Raw genomic sequence first — 22,859 nt, 5'->3', positions numbered from 1 at the left:
CCTTTGGCACACTGTTCAGACTTATCAACATCGATTTGTTACAGAATATTTTTAAAGGATTTCTGTGACTATTTCCATATCTGCCAGTTCACACGAAAGGAAGATTTGAAATTGAAATTAACAAAAATATTTTCAACCGATCATTAGAGAAGATGGATTTTAAAATGTGGCTACACTACCTTGAACATCGGTATACTGAAATCAGTTTTGACAGGCATTGACAAATCTGTGGAAGGACTGAAAACGGGTGATGGGAAAGGGTGGTCTTTCCTATAAATGATACCTCCCCTGTTGGAGCACGTTTGCTTGCCCACCCCTGCCTAGAACTTACCACCTCCCAACACTCCAGATAATGGGCTCGTTATATTCACTGTTGGCTGCCTTAACTGCCCCGTGAGAATGTGATCTTTCTCTCCGAAGGCAGGCGTCTTAGTCCACGTGGTTCACCTGTGTGTCCTGAACACCTGGAACAGGGCTTGGCACTGTGTAAGGCCTCAGTGAATGCCTTTGACACAAATGAGTGAGCAAGTGGATGAGTCGTGAGTGTGAGAGAAGCTGTAGGGCAGTCCCGCGAGGCCCCGGTTGAGAGCTGTTTGTGCGGAGTCCTGTGAGACGAGGAGTCCCTTTGAGCAGGGGGCCAGGTCTCGAGAATTCTGGCCACGAAGTGACTGCATGCACGCTGGGCCACCGCTGAGCCATGAAGTGCCTTCTGTGTGAATTAGAAAGTGCGGCCCTTCTTCCCAGCTGTGCGCTGTTGAGGGGTCGTAAAATGGTGTAGCTGCGGTGGAAAATGGTATGGCAGGCCCTCAAAACATTAAAAACAGGATTACCGTACAATCCAGCGGGTCCACTTCCAGATGTACAGCTGAAAACTCTGAACGCAGGGTCCCGGAGAGGTGTTTGCACACTCGAGTCCACAGCAGCATTATTCCCAGTAGCCCAGAGGGGTCCACCAACAAACGAAGGGACAGACAAAGCGTGCGCAGCGCACGCCGTGAAGCATTGCATTGCAGCCCTTAAAGAGGAAGGAAATTCTCAACACAGAGAAGCCTTGAAGACGAAACAGGTCAGTCTCAAAAGGACACATACAGCGTGATTCCACTTACAGGAGGCAGCTAGAATATTCAGATCCTTAGACAGGAGGCAGAATGGGGCTGGCAGGGGCTGAGGGGAGGGAGGAGTTCACGTCTAATGAGGATGGAGTCTGGGTTTGAGAAGATGGACGAGGGTGATGGACGGTGGGGATGGCTGCGGAGTGATATGCACGTCACTACTGAGCTGCCTTAAAGAAGGTTGAGATGGGCAATTTCATGGTATGTGTAGTTTACCAGAACAAAACAAAACCGGAGCGAAAATGACCCTCTGACTGAAAGAAGACAGCTCTGGCCTGGGAGAAAAGGGAGGTGAGCGCACTCCAGTTTGGCCTCATTTTGATGAGAAGCAAGTATTTTCAAAACCTAGTCTTCAGTGTCACAAAGAGGTGAAGAAACCCAAGGCCGGCAGTGTGTCCGCTGCGATTTCCTTCCTGGAGGACAGCGAGGAGATCCTGATGAAAGGCGTCTCACATGAGCACGCCCTCGGATACGATAATTGCACTTTCAGGAATTTCCACCTCAAGAAATAATCCTAGCTATTCGCTAGATGTATCTGTAAGGATGAGCATTTGTTTACAACATCAAACGACTAGAAATCACCTAAAAAGCGGGGCACAGTAAAACAAACGAGCGTGCCACACTGTCCCTATACAATTAATAAAAACCCTGCTGCCAAAGAGTGGCTAGTGGCATGGGGAAATGGTCTCAATAAACCACTAAATGTGAAAAGTTGACAGAACAGTAAGACCGCTATGCATGTACTTTTGCTGAAAAACTTTACTCAGGTAAAGAGGAAGCGTTATAGCACAGCTGATTTTGTCTTCATCTTTCCACTTTTATTTATTTTCTAAATTCTTCATACTGTACATATATTCTTTATGTGACTGGAAATAAAAACGCTGTGTAAATATTTTCAAGTTAAATCTGAGTCTCTTTGTTTCCAATTGGTAAACACTGGGACCAATTTGGAACTGTGGTGTTGGAGAAGACTCTTGAGAATCCCCTGGACTGCAAGGAGATCCAAGCAGTCCATTCTAAAGGAGGTCAGTCCTGGGTGTTCTTTGGAAGGACTGATGCTAAAGCTGAAACTCCAATACTTTGACCACCTCATGCGAAGAGTTGACTCATTGGAAAAGACTCTGATGCTGGGAGGGATTGAGGGCAGGAGGAGAAGGGGGAAACAGGTGAGATGGCTGGATGGCATCACCGACTTGATGGACGTGAGTCTGAGTGAACTCTGGGAGTTGGTGATGGGCAGGGAGGCCTGGTGTGCTGCGATTCATGGGGTCACAAAGAGTCGGACACGACTGAGCAACTGAACTGAACTGGACTGGACTGGACTGGACTGAACTGGACTGGACTGGACTGGACTGCACTGAACTGCGACCAATTTAGGTTGAAATTTACTTTTGTCAGATGAGAAAGAAAAGGAGAAAAAAAATGCCTCCTTTTTTTTTTTTTTTTATTGCCCTGTGTCAGGTTTTACTGTCAAAAACCAGACTGTAAAGGAGGGTTTAAAATATTTAAGGGAATAAATTCTGCAATCACTCGAAAAGCACCTGTTCTCGTGAAATCCATTGGTATGCAAATCGCCAATCACTCCTGTCTTATTCATTAAAACCAGTCACCCAAGTCTCTTACCAATCAATAACTGATGGGGGTGGGGAGGGCAGAGGGGGAGAGAAAGGCGAGGCTCCAGAACCTGGACGTAGAGCTCCGCTTCTTCTACACCAGCCCTGTGTCTGAGACTTTCAGATTCTCATTTCCACGACTCCATCGTCCACGGTGTTCACACCGTAGCTTTTCTGAAGTCACCTGCTTGGACGCCTGCTGATGCTATCTATGCGTCTTTTTCTTCTAATTTGTATTGGAGTATAGCTGCTGTACAATGTTGTTTAGTTTCTCTGTGCAGTAGAGTGAATCAGCCTCACATACACCTATATCCCCTCTTTTTTGGATTTCCTTCCCATTGAGGTCACCACAGCGCTTAAGTGGAGCTTCCTGTGTTAAACAGTAGGTGCTCAGCAGCTGTCTACTCTACACGTAGTATCAGTAATGTATAGTGTCAGCGCCAACCTCCCAACTCATCCCACACACCCCACCTCCCCCCTGGGTGACTTTGTCTTCTACCTCTGTGTCTCTATTTCTGCTCTGCAAATAAAACCATCCGTACCATTCCTCTAGAGTCCACATATATGCACTAACATGTATTTGCTTCTCTCTTTTCTAGCTTACTTCACTCTGTGACAGTCCATGTCTGCAAAGGGCACAGTTCTATCCGTGGATGACTAAGTAATATTCCATTGCACAGTCGCTCCACTTCTTTACCCACCCCTCTGTTGCTTCCTTACCCACCCCTCTGTTGCTTCTCTACCCACCCCTCTGTTGCTTCTCTACCCACCCCTCTGTTGCTAGATGCCTAGGTCACTCCTGTGCCCTGGCTATTGTGGACAGTGATGTAGTGAACACACTGGGCATGTTCCATTTGTCACAACCCCAGTGTGGACTGGATCTGGGAGCTTCATTCCACTGCGCCTTGCCAGACAGTACCTGGATGCTGAACTTCGGTCCCTGCAGGAGGGACGAGGCAGAGAGGAGGCGCAGAGACTCAGTGGCGCTTGCAGCTGAAGGCGTACTGTCACTGACTCCATTACCCAGTTTTGAGGAATTTCAGCCTTTGTGTCTTCCGGTGTATCCAACTTAATGGATTTAGGTTTGTAAAGGAACAAGCCTTGATAAGGCCGTGTTCTTTCAGGGGCTTTGCTTCATCTGTTCTGTGCAGCCTAGACTCCAGAATTTTGTCAGAAGTTCTCCCTTAGACACAGCCTGACCAGGTATCCATGCTTAACAACATCCAGAAAGGTCCAGTTATGAGTTGAATTATGTTCCCCCAAATTCATGTGTTGGTCCTAACCCCATCACTTCCAACTGTAACAGGAGACGGGATCTTTAGCGAGGCCCTTAAGCCACAGTGAGGTCAGCTGGGCTGTGTCCTCATAAGAGAGGAAATAGGACGCACACACAGAGCAACAGCCCCATGAGGACACAGCCCGGAGGCAGAGTCTGCAAGCCGAGGAGGAAGACCTCGGGAGAAGCCAGCCCTGAGACACCTGGTGTAGGACCTCAGCCTCAGACCGGGAGAACACCCGCGTCTGTGGTCTAAACTCCCAGCCTGTGGTCTGTTCAGCAGCTCAAGCAGACCAATACAGGTTCTCTCCCAAAATAAATCACTGAGGGGTGATTGAACCTATGCAGGAGAAGCAGGAGAAAAGCATGCGATTGACTAAGCATAATTTTTCACCTATCAAGCCACGATGCACACACAGTGGAGTTCTGTGACTGATTGCTAATGTTCCTCTCTGGGAAACTGGACCCGGCTGGGGTAGACACCTCTGCCTTGGTTTGGCTCAGATACATCAATCCTTTCCTACTGTCTGGCGCTTCTCACAGTCGGGATTCCTAACCTCTGTCACAGGGCACCTTCCGTTTCATCGTCTACCATGCTTCAGAGCTCTGGTTTTAAGGGCCTAGTTTCCATCACTATCCGTCTAGGTTCTGGTGAAAGCAAGGCCCATGCGATGTTGAAACGCCCAATGCGCTGAGATCGCTTCTCCTCCTTCAAGGGGTCGGCTCCTCCCCGATCTAACCTACGCAGTCACAGCTGCTTGTTCCCTGGGAGACTGAGTCTCTGTTCACATGCTTTGCTTGGTCCTGTGATTTGGGGGTGGGGTGGGTGCTGATATACGACTCCTGAGTTTTGGTGGGAAGGAAGAAACTTCCCCTTTGGTTTCTGTCGCTGACAGCTAGACAACTTCCCACCGTACCCCAGGCTTCCTTGACTCAGTCGCGTGTCTTGCTTGTCACCTCACTCCGCCTCCAGTCTGCTCCCCCGCTGGGGTATTTAACTGTTTACACCCCCTCTGCGCAGGCTGCGGGGACTTTGCCAGACCATCCTTGCTGCTTGTTTTAGAATCAAAGCATTTGAAGAAGAAAAAGGAGAATTCGGTGAAGGAGGGTGGGGGAGCCTGGCACAGCTGTTGAGGGGTGGTCTGCAACAGTGACCAGACACCCCCACCTGCTTCCTGCACAAAGCCTGGAGCTCTCACTCATCAATGAGGGGGAAGTCGTTTAAATAAAAGGGTCATAATTACCAGAAAGAATACATTAGAAAGATAAGAATATATTTTGTTTATAAAATAAACTGTCATGGATAAAAATCTAGAAAGTTCAAAAAGTAATAACTGGATGGCTTCCCCAGTGCCTCAGAGGAGAAGAATCCGCCTGGCGCGCAGGTGACTCAGGAGATGTGGGTTCTATCCCTGGATTGGGAAGATCCCCTGGAGAAGGAAATGGTAACCCATGCCAGTATTCTTGCCTGGAGAATCCCATGGACAGAGGAGCCTGGCGAGCTATGGTCCATGGGGCTTCAAAGAGTCGGACACGACTGAAGTGACTCAGCTGCATATGCTGAAGCATCGTCTCAAAAGGATAAAACAGAGTAATTTCATCCTTTTAGATACAATGTTTGCTAAAGGAGGAGGAAGTGGCAAATACAAGACAAGGGGGGCACCCAAGGGCCTGGGGCTGGAAGAACCCCTCCTGGGGGGCCCGAGGGGCTGCCTCCCCGGGGCACGTCTGAGGCCCAGACGCCCAAAGGCAGCAGCATCCGAGGGGCGTCATCCCCGTGGGCTGAGTCCGGTGAGCCCGGGGCTGTTCCAAAAGCTTTCCCTGGGGCCCGGCTTGCACGCCAATCCGACACGCCGTTGGCAGGCAGGATGCTTCCTCCTGACACAGACAGGACACCCACCAGAAAGGGGTGAGCCCCCAGAGGGGCTCACGGGGGAGCTGTGAAATCTGCTGTCGGGGCCGGTCCGGGAGAGAGACACGCGGACGGTCCCGGAGCAGGGACAGGCCTGTGATTCTGGCTTCAGGAAGCAGGGCTCACGGCCGCGGGTCTGGGCAGGCTTCCGGTCCAGCCCTGTCCCTGGCTGTGGAGCTCTGGGAACCCCGCTGCTGCCTGTGTGTCGCCGTGTCCTCTAAGACTGAGGGTGAACCACGGGGCTCTGAGCTCACCCTTGAGTGCCCTGGTGTCGGGCCAGATCCACGTGCTTTCCTCTGGTCCGGGCCACCCCCATGCAGAGCAGGCCTGCGTCCCGCCCTTGGGCCCCGGTCCCTCGCAGAGCAAAGCCCAGAGCCTGTCCAGTCCGCCCAGCAGGGCAGCCTCACCGCCGGCACCAAGGAGCGAGGCAGGACCCGCAGCAGCTGAGGTCAAGCGCCCGGAGGAGGCGGTGGGAAGGCCCAGGCCTGGCCAAGGAGGCCAAGCAGAGAGGAGCTTGGGTGGGACTCAGCAAGGAACCTGCGGGGCCAGGCTGAGGATGGGGCCTGGGGGTGAGGCTGCGCTCAGGAATGGGCGGGCCCTGCGAGGCACAGGGCGCTTCCAGAGATGCCGTGGACTGGATCGGGCCGTCGGGGCCCCAGCTGCAGGATGAGCCCTGCACGCACACTCTGACCTGGGTGCCCCTGGACACGGTCACCACCGAGAAGCCTGCCTGGCCCCCCCTTTGAAGAAGGACGTGCCGCTCGGCCGCGGGCACTGGGTCGGCGGAAAGGCCTCCCCGACCCTCAGTCTGTCGGCAGCTTCAGGGCTGGTCCTGAGGCTGACCCAGCCCGGCTGTCGGTCAGCCCGGGACACAGGACAACCCTGAGGGCAACAGGCTCCTCCCTCCGCCCAGCACCGCCTCCCCACCTGCTCCGCCCCTGTGTCCTGAGAACCCACTCTGCCTCTGAACGGCCCTCAGCTAGTGGGCTGCATTGCCTGGGACTCCCTCCACGAGAGGTCTCAGACAGAGGTGAGCTTCAGCCGGCGCACACCCGCTCTCCAGCCGCATTTCTTCCAACTCTGCTCCGTGATGGAGGCTGGGAGCCTGGCATCGGCGGTGGGAGCAATCATACGGTGGAAGCTGGCAAACACTGCAGATCAGGGCTCTCTCTCTCTCTTTTTTTTTTTTTTTTCTGGAAAGCTGGTTGTTAACCATTCAGCAGCACACCACTACTCTTGAATAATAGCAGGGCTAGACTCTTCAAGGGCTTCCCTGGTGGCCGAGACAGTAAAGAATCTGCTTGCAATGCAAGAGACCCAGGTTAGGTCCCTGGATTGGGAAGATGTCCTGGAGAAAGAAATGGGAACCCACTCCAGTATTCATGCCTGGGGAATCCCATGGACAGAGGAACCTTGCGGGCTACAGTCCACGGTACAGACACTCACATTACTCCACGGCGTGACGGGCGGAGAGCAAGGAGCACCAGGGGAGATGTCGGAGAAAGCTGCTGATGAGCTCCTCCAAGAGCTGACTTTCTGAGGGGCACTCCTGCGTGCCCGGTTCTTATGGGGGTGGTGCTGATCTGGTAGCAGGTCGGAGCCCCGAGCGTGGCATGTATGCCACCTAGAAGAAGTCTGTCCAGGTTCCTGGCATCCTGAGTGCAGCCAGGCAAGACTGACTCTGACTCGGAGGACTGAAGACCCCAGCGCAAACCTCAGAGGTCACTTGTGAGACCGTGTCCCCAGCACAGAGCCAGCCAGCCGCCAGCACACTGAACACCCTTCTGCTGTCTTGCGAATCACCGTCTGGCCTCCCCATCCTGCTAGTAGGTGGACACACTGGCTCCTTCCCGGTTTTCCAATCCCTAGCAGTTTCAGGAGTCCTTCCACACCTCCTGTGTGACTAGGGAAGCTGGGTCTCCAACTTGGCATCTTATTTGTAAAGTGTTGCTGACCTAATATACTCCAATATGAGAGTGCCGAGCACAACTTGTAGAAAGAAAGTCAATCTTTTTAAAGTCTTTTCAGTGAGGAATACATGTTTATTTGACACATATATATCCAGTGCCCACTGCAAGGCATTTTCGCTAACACACATTATGTGAAGGGTGATGAGAGCTAGCCTATGGAGGCTCTAACTGGCTGGGTTCAGATGCACAGAAGACAATGAACCTCTGGGCACTGGCCCAGGGACAGATATTTGCACATACATTTGCTGTCCTTTAAATAACTGTGTAAGTGAGGTGAAGTGAAGTCACTTAGTCATGTCCGACTCTTTGCGACCCCGTGGACTATAGCCCGCCAGGCTCCTCTGTCCATGGGATTCTCCAGGCAAGAATACTGGAGTGGGTTTCCATTTCCTTCTCCAGAGGATCTTCCCAACCCAGGGATCAAACCCAGGTCTCCCGCATTGCAGGCAGACACTTTATCCTCTGAGCCACCAAGAGTTGGCCCATAAATAAGGCTGAGAGCTGAAGAAGTGATGCTTCCAAATCGTGGTGCTGGAGAAGACTCCTGAGAGTCCCTTGGACTGCAAGGAGATACAACCAGTCCATCCTAAAGGAAATCAGTCCTGAATATTCACTGGACAGACTGATGCCGAAGGTGAAGCTCCAATACTTTGGCCACCTGATGCGAAGAGCTGACTCATTGTACAAGACCCTGATGCTGGGAAAAACTGAAGACAGGAGAAGGGGTGACGGAGGATGCGATGGTTGGATAGCATCATTGACTCAATGGACATGAGCTTGAGCAAACTGAGGAGACAATGAAGGACAGGGAAGCCTGGTGTGCTGCAGAGAGTTGGATATGACTTACTGAGCTCAAATGGTAAAGGCTACCCACTCCAGGATTCTGGCCTGGAGAATTCCATGGGCTGTAAACAGTCCATGGGGTTGCAAAGAGCTGGACACGACTGAGTGACTTTCAGTTTCACTATCAACTGAACAACAAGAAGAAGAATAAAGCGGCCATGTGGCACAGCATAGCGGGTGAGTGCACGGCTCTCGGGCTGGGTAACCTGGGCTGGAGCCTGGCCTGTGCCATTAGGACCTATGGGAGCTTGGGCAGGTGGAGGGGCTTCTCTGAGCCTCAATTCTCTTATCTTCAAAATGAGGATAATAATAGTACCTTCTGCGAGCTTCGTTTGTGTTAAGTGAGTAAATATTTGCAAAGCGCCAGGTCCAGCCTACTGCTGCTGCTGCGTTGCGTCAGTCGTGTCCAACTCTGTGCAACCCCATAGACAGCAGCCCAACAGGCTCCTCCGTCCCTGGGATTCTCCAGGCAAGAACACTGGAGTGGGTTGCCATTGCCTTCTCCGAGGGCTACCTAAGTTCTAGGTTAAGATACGTACATAAGACGCAGGGCTTTCCCTCATGGCCCAGTCATCCCACCCTGTCCATCATGACCAGTCTAGTAGCCATCTGTATCTTTGGTCCAGACTTTCCCAGAGCCCAGCTGTTTGTTTGCAACTGTCTGTCGGTTACCTTGGCTTGTCCCACCAACGCCTCAAGCACAGTACGTCCAAAACTAAACCACGCGGCCCCACCAGTCTGCTTCTCGCCTGTGCTTCCTTCTTGGTCATGAGCATCTCTGTCCGCCCCAAGAGAAGCCCGGAGGTCAGAGCCCATGTTTCACCAAACCTCCCCAGCCCCCAGCTCCCTGGGGGTTGGTAACCAGGTAACCCGAGTTGCAGGTCCTCTGACACACAGCTCCTCCTCCCAGCAAGACCAAACCTTGACTCCCCTTCCCGCTTCTGCACCACCCTCTGCTTTCCACCTCCTCCACCACTCACTGCCTGGGTCCCAGCCCTCTTCGAGTTCCTCAGGAAGGACGAGGTGAGGCTGGACGCTAAGTGAGCAGCAGCAGTGTGCACTGAGGCGCAGTGCAAACACGTCCCGTCACGGAAAACAAACAGCTCTGAGCCCAGCAACCGCATCCAACCGATGGCAGGCCTCTTGCATCGTCTTTCCCTTGATGGGAAGCACAGCTCCTTGGTGCTGGAGCCAAAGGACGACGTAGTCTGACTGCTGAGAAAAGACGGATAAAATAAACAGCCGCCGTGAGCAGACTATGGGAACGAGGCTTTTGGAGTCGGGCCCGGGGCTTACGTCAGGGCAGGGTAAATTTATTCTGAAATCACCACCTATCTCAGTCCCCCTTCTGTTTGCTCTTTCCCATATAATGATTTGAGTTAAAATGTATGTCAGTTTAAAGTGCTAAAGATGTCAACAAATTCCTATATCAAAGTGATAGATTTTTCACTCCCACCAAAATCTTGACAGATTCAAGTTTCTCCAAACCTGAGTCAACACTGGGTATCACTGGACTTAAAAATCTTGCCAATCTGATATGTACAACTGGCACTTTTTTGTTTTGATTTGCATTTCTTTAATTGCAAATAAAGTTGAACACCTTTTTGTACAGTTAAGTCATTCTCATTTTTTCTATGAATGCTTATTTACACCTTCTGTCCACTTTCACTCATTGAATTGGTTGATCTCTTTCTTACTGATTTGTAAGAGCTCTTTGTATATTGAGACAATTAACTCTTTGTAATATGAATTGCAAATATTTCTTTTCATCTTGTCTCTCCGCCCCGCCTACCTTTTTTGTGGTAGATTTTTCCAGAGAATACTTTTTTGCTCCTTTGTTATAAAATATAGTAATTCCTTCTTTACAGTGCATTGGTTTTACGTTTTACCTGCTGAGGGCTTTGAAGATCTGAAGAATTAAAGTCTGTCATCTGCTGACTCAGTTGGTAAAGAAACCGCCTACAATGCAAGAGACCCAGCTTTGATCCCTGGGTCAGGAAGATCCCCTGGAGAAGGGAATGGATACCCACTCCAGTGGGTATTCCTGGAGAATCCCATGGACAGAGGAGCCTGGGGGGCCACAGTCCATGGGATCCAAGAGTTCACATGACTGAGCGACTGAACCAGCATCACGGAGAACAGAGCTATAACAGCTGCCCTTCCGGCTCCCCTGCCCGCCCCAGCAGGCTGGCTCCCATCCCCGTGATCCGCACTTCCTCCAGCAGGGCTGACACTCCACTGAGGTCCTGGGTGATTATTCCTGGGAATTCCCTGGCAGCTCAGTGGTTAGGACTCCATGCTCTCACTGGCAGCAGCCTAGGTTCGATTCGTGGTCAGGGAACTCAGATTCCGCAAGCCACACAGTACAGCTATCAGAGAGAGAGTATTCCTTTGTCGTAAACTGAGAGTCCGTCAAATGCCAGGTAATTTTTGACTCGGACAGGATAGGAAGATTCAGAGATGAGTTACAACTCTGTGGTGTTGTTTTCGAATTGGAGGCAGTGTGAACTCATGGAGACTGATAGAGATTCAGATAAAAATACAGATAAAGATGTGAGCATAGAAGTTCAATAAATACAGATATAAATTCAGGTATACAATCCACGGTCGGGGAACTAGATCCCATGTGCCACAGCTAAGACCCAGTGCAGCCGAATAAATACTTTAAAAACTGTACCGGAAACAGAATGTTTTAAAGAGATACTTCCCTACACATCGTTTGCAGTATCAGGAAGCTGGTCTCCCAGGCATCCTTCTCTAAGGAAGTCCATGAGTTTGTTTTTATAAATACAAGGTATGGAATACAATGCTGTCCATCAGAAGCAACTTACTGATGTGCATAGAACTAGGATAAATCCTTACAATACAGCATAAAGGGGAAGATAAATGTTATAGCACAATGCCATTAAAATATGTATTAAAGCACATACATATATATTCATATACGCATACATGTACATGGAGAAGGCAATGGCACCCCACTCCAGCACTCTTGCCTGGAAAATCCCGTGGATGGAGGAGCCTGGTGGGCTGCCGTCCATGGGGTCGTGAAGAGTTGGACATGACTGAACAACTTCCCTTTCACTTTTCACTTTCATGCATTGGAGAAGGAAATGGCAACCCACTCCAGTGTTCTTGCCTGGAGAATCCCAGGGATGGGGGAGCCTGGTGGGCTGCCGTCTATGGGGTCGCACAGGGTCAGAAACGACTGAAGCGACTTAGCAGCAGCAGCAGCAGCACACACACCCCAGGATACAGCCCTTGCTCTGCCCGCTGAGAGAACCTAGAAGCAATGACGCCCAGCAGCAGTAAGAGTACTTAGCATCCAGATCTTGATCCTAAATATCATTCTGGACTAAACAGAACCAGGGATTCTTGGAGAAATGGCCAATTCAATGATCCAAGCAGAGAAAGAATAATATGAGTCTGGAACATCTTACTCTATCAGAAAGTAAGAAAGTACCCCCCAGTTAGGAGACATTTCAAAAAGATACAGAAAATAAATTAAAGAGGTTCCTACTGACCAAACCAGGGATAATCTGATCATCAAAACAAATAATGATAGTTATGGATCACAGGGGATTGAGAAAACCAGAAATTCATGAGTTCATACCGATATACATATACAGATAAATAACTATTCAAAATTTGATGATGTGGTATATCATCACACTGCCTCAATATACTTCCTACAAAATACTTCTTCATTACAAAAGAAAGTAAAGTACCTTCGCGGCAGCAAAGTCTGGCAGACACAACTTTAATCCAGTGATCAAAATAAACACCTCCAATGATTGAACAAATGGAGACCATGCAGCCGGCGACCGGGCAGATGAAGAGACCAGCACCGCAGCCGCGCGATGCTCATCAAGGACGCACGGCCTGAATCCAACGAGGGGATGCCGAAGAGACCCAGGGTGAGGCGCCTCCTGTAAAATGCTGGTCTATTCACTCTGAAAATGTCAAAGTAAAAAAAGTCAGGCATTCTACAAAGGACATTATTGGGACTAATAGCAAAACCTGAATCGAGTCTGTGCATGAGAATTTGCAGGAGGACGTGTTTGTTCATAGGAAATATACACTGAATTATTCTGGTGAATGGGACCTCAGGGTTTTTGTGTGGTTTTTTTTTTTCCTGTATTTATTTAGCTCTCCTATAACTTTTTTAAAAATTAAAATTTTAATTTTGAGATAAGTATAAATTCATACGCAGTTGTAAGAAATAACACAGAAAGACCCTGTGTACCCTGTATCCAATTCCTCCCAATGGAGCATTTTGCAAAGCTTTCGCACAGCATCACTCTCAGGATACTGGCATGGATACAGTCGAGACGCAGAACATTTCCATCACCACAAGGACCCTTGTGTTGCCAATTTATAAACACCCCCACCCCCAACCTTCTCTTCCTTCCCTCCCTCTCTTCTTTTTTCTTGGAGGTGATGTACAGTGTTGTGTTCATTTCTGCTGTACAGCAAAGTGATTCAGTTATACATCTAGGGGCTTCCCAGATGACGCTAGTGGTAAAGAATCCGCCAGCCAGTGCCGGGGACTCAAGAGACGCGGGTTCGATCCCTGGGTCAGGAAGATCCCCTGGAGGAGGAAATGGCAACCCACTCCAGCATTCTTGCCCGGTAAATCCCACGGACAGGAGAGCCTGGCGGGTTATAGTCCGTGGGGCCGCAAAGAGTCGGACACGACTTAGGGCTAAACCACCACCAGTTCAAAGAAGAAAAGGGTCTTATACTGTTTTTTTGTTTTTTTTTTTTTGCAGATTTTCTGAGAGTCTGCTTGTTTCAAAACAAAGAAAAAAAGAAGTATAAGGAAAGAAATAAAAGTTTCTTTCTTAAGATACTAGGAGACAGGAAACTTTCAGTAAAGTTCTTTCTTCTCCTGCAGAGATTCTGGAAAACAGTTTTCTTTCTCTTCTGGGTACGGTGCGGCATTGAGGTGGGATCCAGAGCGTGGTCATCTCCGCACAAGGCTGAGAGGAAGCAGAGCCCAGAGGATCGCACGCACATGGGCCAGAGCCCGTGGATTAAGTCAGCCTGGGACCCAGCCTCCCTCTGCCCTCCCAGCTGCAGGCATCATTACAATTCCTCGTTAGTCTTAAGCTAGTCATGCTGGGTTTTCAATTATTTGCCACCAAAAGCTTCCTGAATGATTCAGTCATTGAAAAAGGATACCAGGGCCCTCTCACAATGAATCCCACTCCAAGCATAACAAATGTTATTGCTCCTGGGTGAACAAAATGTCTCTTGTTTACCAGCATGGACTGTGGGGAAATACACACACGTGGTGTCTTCTAGAGATGGTTCACTGTGACCTTCAGATTCCAGGTAAAAGGCTGACCAGGGAGTGAAGGAATGTGCTCGGTTTATCACAGAGGGAGCCCAGCAGGCCAGGAACCAGAGGCGAGACAGCAATTGTGCAACAAAGTCCCGATCCAAAAGAGCTTTTATGAGTCTGCAAAAATTACCCCTGGTCTTCCCTTTTCTACCTAAAGTCATATGTATTTCTATTTACGTTTCGATTAGTTTTTCTCTTCTGGTTAAATCTTATTCTTTCCTCAGTGACCTTGAATAACTCAACAGTACCTGAAAGAGAAGCCTTTTATCTCATCCTAATACTCAAGGTGCTTCCTTGGCAGACCCCGAACCACCGTGCACGTCTGTGCTGTTTCTCAACATACCGCGTTCTCCAGCCTTACGGTCCCCCCGGGGCTATGCTGCAGGCTGAGGGTCTGTGTCCCCCACCCAACCCTAAGATGCATGTGCCGAAGCCCAATCCCCAGTGTGACAGGCTCGGGAAGTGGGCCTTTGAGGGTGATTAGGTCATGAGGGTGGAGCCCTCATGCAGGGGTTGAAGCTTTTATAAAAGAGGTCCCATGTGTAAAGCTCCTCACTCCCTTTTGCCATGCGGGGACCTGGTGGCATGACTGTCTGTGAACCAGGAAGTGAGCTCTCAGCAGACCCTGAATTGCACCGGTGCCCTGAGCTTGGACTTCCAGCCTCTGGGACAGTGGGAAATAGACATCTGTTCCCGATCAGCCGCCCAGAGTGGCGTAACCACCGCGCTGGTGGTGGTGTTACAGCAGCCGGAACAGACCAAACAGACTCCATCGCACCGCTGCAGAAGGGAGTCACGGGTACACTGAGCCCTGAGGGGCTGGTTGGGATCGGAAGACAGGAGCAAACACGACGATTTCAGAACGTGCAGACGGACAGACACAGAGGCGCAGATGTGAATGCAGAGCTCCGTCAGGAGCCCCTCCCCATCCGAGAGGCAGTGATCCTCCAGCCATCGAGAGAACACCTCCTTCACAGGCGGCCTCTACTCTTGGGCGCTTCTCTGTGCCTAACCATAGTTTCCTACCTTAAAGCCTCTTCATCATGCTCTGTCAGAACTCCCCCGACACGGAATCACGGCATGTAAGCACCACGTGTCTGTCATCAGGGAGGACATATCCCTGCCTCTCCACCAAGGACAGGACACGGACGAGGCATAGCACACAGGACTCAAACGCCTTTTGGGTGAGCCAAGTCTGAATATAGACATAACGATGTCCAAAAGTGAGAGTGAATGTCGCTCAGTCGTGTCTGGTTCTTTGTGACCCCCTGGACTATACAGTCCATGGAATTCTCCAGGCGAGAATACTGGAGTGGGTAGCCTATCCCTTCTCCAGGGGATCTTCCCAACCCAGGGATCGAACCCAGGTCTCCCGCATTGCAGGCGGATTCTTTACCAGCTGAGCCACCAGGAAGCCCCTGATGCCAAGGTCGGGCTCAGATGTTGTCTCTCCCGTGAAGCCTCCTGGGATGTGCGGCAGAGAAACACCCCGTCTCTGCACAGGGGAATCTCCCACACCTTCCTGTAGCACTGGTTCATCCTTCCTTCCTCTCGGGCTCATCTCCCCACTCCACTGTGAATATCTGTGGGCAGGATCTGACTCTTTTTCTTGGTCCCCAGCCCTCGGTTAAGGCATTTTGGATTTGATGGCGTCTCTCCATGGACCACACTGGCCTGCCTGCAGAGCTAATCCCTGCCATTGGCATCGTCGGCTCTAGGCTCCGCCGGTGGAAGCCAACCATTCACAGGAAATCCAGGATGAAAGCAGCAGAGCTCTTTGTTCCAGCCCTATTTCTGCAGAAGACGGTTGCCCTTGGCTAAGCAGGAGGCAGTCTTCAGAGAGCTGACTCACCTGCTTGACAGGTCTGTCTCAGAAATGTTTGACTTGATGCTTTGCTCTTGGTGTGAGTCTCAGAAACGTTTGACTTGATGCTTTGCTCTTGGTGTGAAAGAAGCCTGGCTCTACTTTGCAGCGGGAGGTGGCAGGCTCATGAAATGAGTGTTTGCCTGTTTCTGACGGCTTCCCTGGAGGCTGGCTGGGCAAGCTCCCACGGGGTGATGAAATGGTGATGATCCGGTGCACCATGAAGGCTGCAGAGCTCCCGACACGCTGCTCGAGGAGGCGCCCACGCAGGCAGAAAGCCGCTGCGAGAGAGACGGAAACCCCGAGCTGTAGGCTCAGAAGTTTCCTCACTAACCACGCAGGCCGGGGCGAGCTACAGAGAGGCGCTTTGCCGCTGAGAAACTTGGATAGAAGAGGAAAAAGCAGATCTTCCCAAAGGCTCCGACCTCGGCAAAGCCCTGCGTTTGTTTTTATTGCTGCCAGGACAAATCACCGCACATTGAGTAGCTTGAAACCACACCTTTCCTCATTTCACAGCTCTGCGGCTCCGCAGTCTGTGCGGCTCGGCTCCACTGGGCCCCCTTTCAGAGGCTGCGGGCTGGAATCAGCAAAGCTGCAGTCCCGATCAGGGCTCTGAGTGGAGAGTCTGCGGCCAAGCTCGCTCAGGCTGCTGGCCAGGTGGTTGTGCAAGTGGGGCCCCTGCTCTATTGCTGGCTGTCAGCTGGGGGCAGCCTTAGCTCCCAGAGGCCTCCCTGGAATCCTGGCACAAGGCTCTGACTTCTCAGAACCAGCAAAGGAGCCCTGAATCCCTCCCGGGACTCGAATCTCCCTGACTCCCCTTTCTGCTGCCTTCCCTCTAACTCCATCCAGAGAAAGGTCCTTGCTTTTTTAAGGGCTCAGGTAATTAGATGGATAATCACGGCCTTCCCTGGTGACTCAGCTGGTAAAGAATCGGCCTGCAATGCAGGAGACCTGGGTTCGATCCCTGGATTGGGAAGGTCCCCTGGAGAAGGGAAAGGCTACCCACTCCAGTATTCTGGCCTGGAGAATTCCATGGACAGAGGGGCCTGGTGGGCTATGGTCCACGAGGTCACAACAACAAGTCGGACGTGACTGAGCGGCTAACATGTATATGGGCACTGTGGCCCAGCCAAAGTGACATGTAAAATTAAATATCACAGCTTCTGATTAGGACGTCCTCTTTCCCGTCATTGTCAAAGGCTTCGGGACCGCTGGCTTTCCTCCCCTCTCTGTGACTGTCCCACTTCTTGGTCCATTCGAGCCCTTCCGCCCCCAGGCCTGGCTGAAGGAGGCCCAGGCTCCTCTGCTCGCTATGCTGAGCACAGACATTCAGGCTTACTTTGCGGGCATGGTTTTCCCAACCGATCATGACAGAAACAAACCAGGTGTAAGAAAAACTACAAATGAGAAGGTTCAAGGCTTAGAAAATTATGCTTTCTTCCCATCCAGCACCCAGGTACTGATCTCCTTTCTGAGATGGAAATTGGAAATGTCAGGCTTTTTTGTCTATATATATACTGTTGAAAGTAGATCTCACCCAACCCCTGGTCTTTGAACACCTGAAGTTCCAGCAAAGCGAAATAGAAGGCTCTTGCAAAGGCCTTTAATCTGAAGAGGATTGTTTGCATTTCTGAGGAAGTTTTAACTCTCTGCTCTGGCCCTATTTTTCAAGAAGGAATATTCCCTTGGGCATAGCCTCCCTGGAGGCTTATCCTTAGAGAGGAATTTATAAGATCTTCAGAACACTGTGTAACCATTTCAAAAAGCCCAAGTGGCCAAGGTTTTTAACTGGGCAGGGAATAAAAAGTTATATTTTCCCTCCTTCCTCCTCTTCTACCTCTCATTTCCGTGGTGGTAAAGTGTCTGCCTTCAACGTGGGAGACCTGGGTTCAATCCCTGGGTCGGAAAGATCCCCTGGAGAAGGAAATGGTAACCCACTCCAATACGCTTGCTTGGAAGATCTCATGGACAGAGGAGCCTGGTAGGCTATAGTCCACAGGGTCACAAAGAGTTGGACACGACTGAGCAACTTCATTTTCCTCTTCTACCTCTCACCCCACATCAGAAAAGTCAGGAAGCCCTGCCTTTCCCAAAGGAAAGAATCATGTGGCTGTGGTGCCAAGGCCCTGTCTGTGCTCTGGGCCAGCCTGCTCACCGGCCACGGCCTGTGCCCCCCATGCCCTGCCCCTCCTGACTTCCCACCAGCTACTCCACAGCCAAGCCGGACAGTCAGAGGGAAGCTGTGGCCTTTTCTCTTCTACACTGTTTGGAAACTGTTAAGGACTTTTGCTATTGTTATTCTGGAGAAGGAAAATATTGGCCAAATCTTTTTTTAACTGTATATTCCGATTGTACTTTTTGGGGGGGAGGGGAGGTGGCCTTAGTTACAGCACACAGGACCTTTGGTAGTGACCCGCAGGCTTCTCTCTGGTTGTGGTTTGCAGGCTCCAGAGCTTGAACGGGCTCAGCAGTTGCCCTGCACAGGCTGAGTTGCCCCAGCGGCATGCAGGATCTTAGCTCCCCAACCAGGGATCGAACCTGCATCCACTGTGTTGGAAGGTGGATTCTTAACCACTGGACCACCAGGAAAGTCCTTAGGCAGAATCTTAATTACCAAGAGCATCAGAAGTGGCCACCAGGTGAAAATGTCTGTGGAGCATCTGTTTAAATCAACCCACCTGACCGTGCCCGTCTCAGTGCCACCGGTGGCAGATGAGCCTAGAACTACACCATCTGATGCCTTCACAACCCTGGTTGCCTCCTCAGTGGCCTGCATCTGACTTATAAATCCTGTACCTTTCAACCATCCTCCCTAGGGCTCTCAGGCTATTCCTTCCCAAAATACCCCCCTTCACACAGATACGTTCCCCCTTCGAAATGTTCAGTGGGTTCCCAGTTCTCGCCCAGACCCTCCACAATCAGAACATAACCTGCCATTCCCAAGACATCCACCACTCCCCCATTCATTCACACACTTGATGGACACACTGAGCATCTATTTCGTGCAGGCCCTAGAGACACAGGTCAGGCTGAGCTAACTTGGACAGTCTCTGCTCTCAGGAGCTTGCTACCCAGCTGGGGAACACAGGCCTCGACAAGGCGTTCAGTGAGCGTGATGAGATGAGGAGGACGAAGACCCAGTGCCAGTGTGCCCGCCCGCGTCCACCTGGGCCGACCCTCGGTTCCCACTTGCCGGCTTCCTCGCTGACCGCTGAACACACATGTTCCCTCCCCCACGCACTGGCTCAACCACCCTATGAAACTCCCCCCAGACCCCTCTGTCCTCCAAGGGCCCAGTCGTGTCCCACCTTCCCTGTTTTCCTGATCCATGCAGCCTGTGAGGAACTTGCCCTTGTCTCCGTGACGGGGTCCCAGGCAGCATCTTCTAAGCCCTACCGACTCCGCCTTCTGCATTCGTTTGTCGTGAGAGGGGTACTTGTCATCCTCTCAACCCTGGTAGCTCACATCAGGGACACAAGAGACCCCGCAACCCCACCCGCCCCTCGTCCAGCCCTCAACACTCCAGCTCTGTGCAAATGCTGCCTGGGGTCTTCAGAGCTGCCCTGCGGGGATCTATCATCCCAGCTTTCATGGTGGGATGGTGGGATGGTTGGGGGTGGGGCGGGACGGGTGGTACTAAGTCTGCCAGGGTAAGGTAACTTGCAGAGCTCACCAGGCAGTCTCTTGGCCTGCTGTGGGACGGGACCCCACCTGTCCCCCCGACCCCTCCCAGCAGCTCCCCTTCCTGCTCGGCACCCCTGAGGGTTAGGGGCTGGTTCCCCTCCCAGGGGCAGGAGCACAGGGGGATCCCACGGCCCCGACTTGCTGCCTTTCTCACTGGCCTGTGAGAAGGTGCAGCTTTCAATGACCCCTCCAGCCCCGGGGCTGTAAGAGACAGGCCGGGTTCTCACGTCCGGGGGGGTGAAGGCTCAGGACCGCTACTCAGGCTCCCCTGCCCCTGGGATCTAGCCTGCTTTGTCACTTATCTCGATTCAGACACACGCAGCACAGCCCGGGGCATGGCTGCGGGGCCCCCAGGGGGTGAAAAGGAGAGGCGGCCCGGGCGTGGACCAGGGCACAGGCCAGCGGGGACGCGGCGCAAGGGTCAGGCTCGGGTTCCAGCCTTTCTCCCGCCTGCTAAGAGCCGCCCTGTACGAAGGGCTCGAGTGTCAGCGCCGAGCTCACCTCTTCACACGCCCTGCCTCATTCAGTCCACTCGCCACCGGAGTCTGGCGTGAGATGAGGAAGCCGGCACCTCCAGAAACATCCTACTCCACCCGGGGCCCGGACGAGCATTTCTCAGCCTCCCTGCAGAGCCCCAGGATCAGGCCGCCAGGTGCCTGCCCAGCCCCAAGTCAAGGGAGAAGAAAAGACCATCACTGAAGGTGAACCGCTGTCCAGGGGCTCCAACCCATGACAGAGGAATTCTCTCCTCCTCTTTCTAAAAATACACACGTATGCCACCAACATCGCCTGCATCCTCCACCCGCCCTTACAGCTCCTTAGCTGGCTCCACATCTGCTTCCTTATTCTGCGAGGCCCCGGAGAAGGTGGGGATTCCACCCTCTGTCTACACGTGCACAGGCATCACGTGGACACACACGCGCACACACACACTTCACCTCTCAGAACAGCAGAATGGGCACACTGGTGGGACCTTTAGAGACGCTCTAATGGGAGTCACACCAAAAAACTCTTCCTATCAAGAAGTATTTCTCCTGGACACTGAGTAAGTAGTAAGTAAGTGAAGTCGCTCAGTCGTGTCCAACTCTTTGCGACCCCATGGACTGTAGCCTACCAGGCTCCTCCCTCCATGGGATTCTCCAGGCAAGAGTACTGGAGTGGGTTGCCATTTCCTTCTCCAGGGGATCTTCCCAACCCAGGGATTGAACCCTGGTCTCCCGCATTCCAGGCAGACGCTTTAAACTCTGAGCCACCATCTGCACAAATGAAACTGGGAGTTTGCACTGGCCTGTCTTAAGGCTGTGTCTCTCCTACACTATAACCTCTATCTCCCGCGAGTCTCTGAAGGCGGGACAATGGTTTCTGCTTCTTGCTAAAGCTTTCTAATCTGGGTTTCCCTAGTGGTCCAGTGGTTGAGAGTCCACCTGCCAGTGCAGGGGACGCGGGTTCAGTCCGTAGTCCAGGAAGATTCGCCACGCTCTGGAGCAGCTGAGTCAGCGCGCCTCCCTGAGAGGTGCAACCGCTGAAAGCCTCGCGCCCTGGAGCCTGTCCTCTGCAACAAGGGGCCCCACAGCGAGAAGCGCAAGCGCCGCACAAAAGGTAGCTCCCAGTCATCACAGCTAGAGAGAGCCCACGCACGCAGCCAAAATAAATAAGCTTTTAAAAAGCAGTGTAATCTGCTTTTCACATCCATCATCTGACGCTACAGGACTAGCCCGGCCCAGGAGGCTTCGCCAGTTGAAGGTGGGTCCGGGGGGGAGGGGAAGCCCACGCCAGATACCACCCTGACCCTCGCTGCCTCTGGATTCAGGATCGGCTTTACTTTTTCCAATTTTGTTGAGATGTAAGTCACAAATAAAATTGTATATTTATTGTATACAGCATAACGACATATAGTATACATCGTGACATGATCACCCCGGTTAAGATGCCTAACACATCTATCAGGTCACACAGTCCCCATTGTTTGTGTGTCTGGGGGTGATGATACTTCAACTCTACTCTCCTCGGTTCAGTTCAGCTGTCACTCAGCCGTGTCCGACTCTTGCAGCCCCACAGACTGCAGCACGCTAGGCCTCCCTGTCCATCACCAACTCCCAGAGTTCACTCAGACTCATATCCATTGAGTTGGTGATGCCATCCAACTATCTCATCCTCTGTCGTCCCCTTCTCCTCCTGCCTTCAGTCTTTCTCGGCATCAGGGTCTTTTCCAATGAGTCAGTTCTTCTCATCAGGTGGTCAAAGTACTGGAGTTTCAGCTTCAGCATCAGTCCTTCCAATGGGCTGATCTAGTCCTTCTAAAGGACTGATCTCCTTTAGGACGGACTGGTTGGATCTCCTTGCAGTCCAAGGGACTCTCAAGAGTCTTCTCCAACACCACAGTTCAAAAGCATTAATTATTTGGCGCTTAGCTTTCTTCATGGTCCAGCTCTCACATGCATACATGACGACTGGAAAAACCACAGCCCAAGAATACTGGAGTGGGTAGCCTATCCTTTCTCCAGGGTATCTTCTCAATTCAGGAATCAAACTGGGGTCTCCTGCATTGCAGGCAGATTCTTTACCAGCTGAACTACCAGGGAAGCCCATAGCTTTGACTAGACAGATCTTTGTTGGCAAAGTAACGTCTTTGCTTTTAAATATGCTATCTAGGTTGGTTATAACTTTTCTTCCAAGGAGCAAGCATCTTTTAATTTCATGGCTGCAATCACCATCTGCAGTGATTTTGGAGCCAAGAAAATAAAGTCTGACACTGTCTCCATTGTTTCCCCATCTATTTGCCATGAAGTGATGGGACCGGATGCTGTGATCTTCGTTTTTAGAGTCGAGTTTTAAGCCAACTTTTTCACTCTCCTCTCTCACTTTCATCAGGAGGCTCTTCAGTTCTTCGCTTTCTGCCATAAGGGTGGTGTCATCTGCATATCTGAGGTTATTGATATTTCTCCTGGCAATCTTGATTCCAGGTTATGCTTTATCCAGCCCAGCATTTCACATGACGTACTCTTCATGTAAGTTAAATAAGCAGGGTGACAGTATACAGCCTTGATGTACTCATTTCCCAGTTTGGCTCCAGTCTGTTGTTCCCTATCCGGTTCTAACTGTTGCTTCTTGACCTGCGTACAGATTTCTGCATACAGGAGACAGGTGAGGTGGTCTGGTATTCCCGCCTCTTTAAGAATTTTCCACAGCTTGCTGCGATCCACACAGGCAAAGGCTTTGGTGTCTCTATGCAACAGAA

The 22,859-nt window shown here is 51.3% G+C and overlaps 1 long non-coding RNA gene across 5 annotated transcripts in view; it reads right to left on the bottom strand.

Annotated features, from left to right (window-relative positions):
- Positions 1-7,934: 7,934 nt before the first annotated feature.
- LOC105603900 (uncharacterized) overlaps positions 7,935-22,859 on the bottom strand; it is a 37,124-nt gene continuing 22,199 nt past the window's right edge. For 3 of the 5 annotated variants that reach the window (XR_009597766.1, XR_009597768.1, XR_009597770.1), the window contains one exon: positions 7,935-12,679. This is a non-coding gene — a long non-coding RNA (uncharacterized LOC105603900). The remainder of the gene's footprint in view (positions 12,680-22,859) is intronic. The other 2 variants (XR_009597769.1, XR_009597767.1) reach the window with 2 other exon arrangements.

The sequence above is a fragment of the Ovis aries genome, chromosome 20, assembly GCF_016772045.2.
Source record: "Ovis aries strain OAR_USU_Benz2616 breed Rambouillet chromosome 20, ARS-UI_Ramb_v3.0, whole genome shotgun sequence".
Taxonomy (NCBI): domain Eukaryota; kingdom Metazoa; phylum Chordata; class Mammalia; order Artiodactyla; family Bovidae; genus Ovis; species Ovis aries.
The sequence above is the reverse complement of the archived record's forward strand: the minus strand, read 5'-3'. Positions and strand labels throughout refer to the sequence as shown.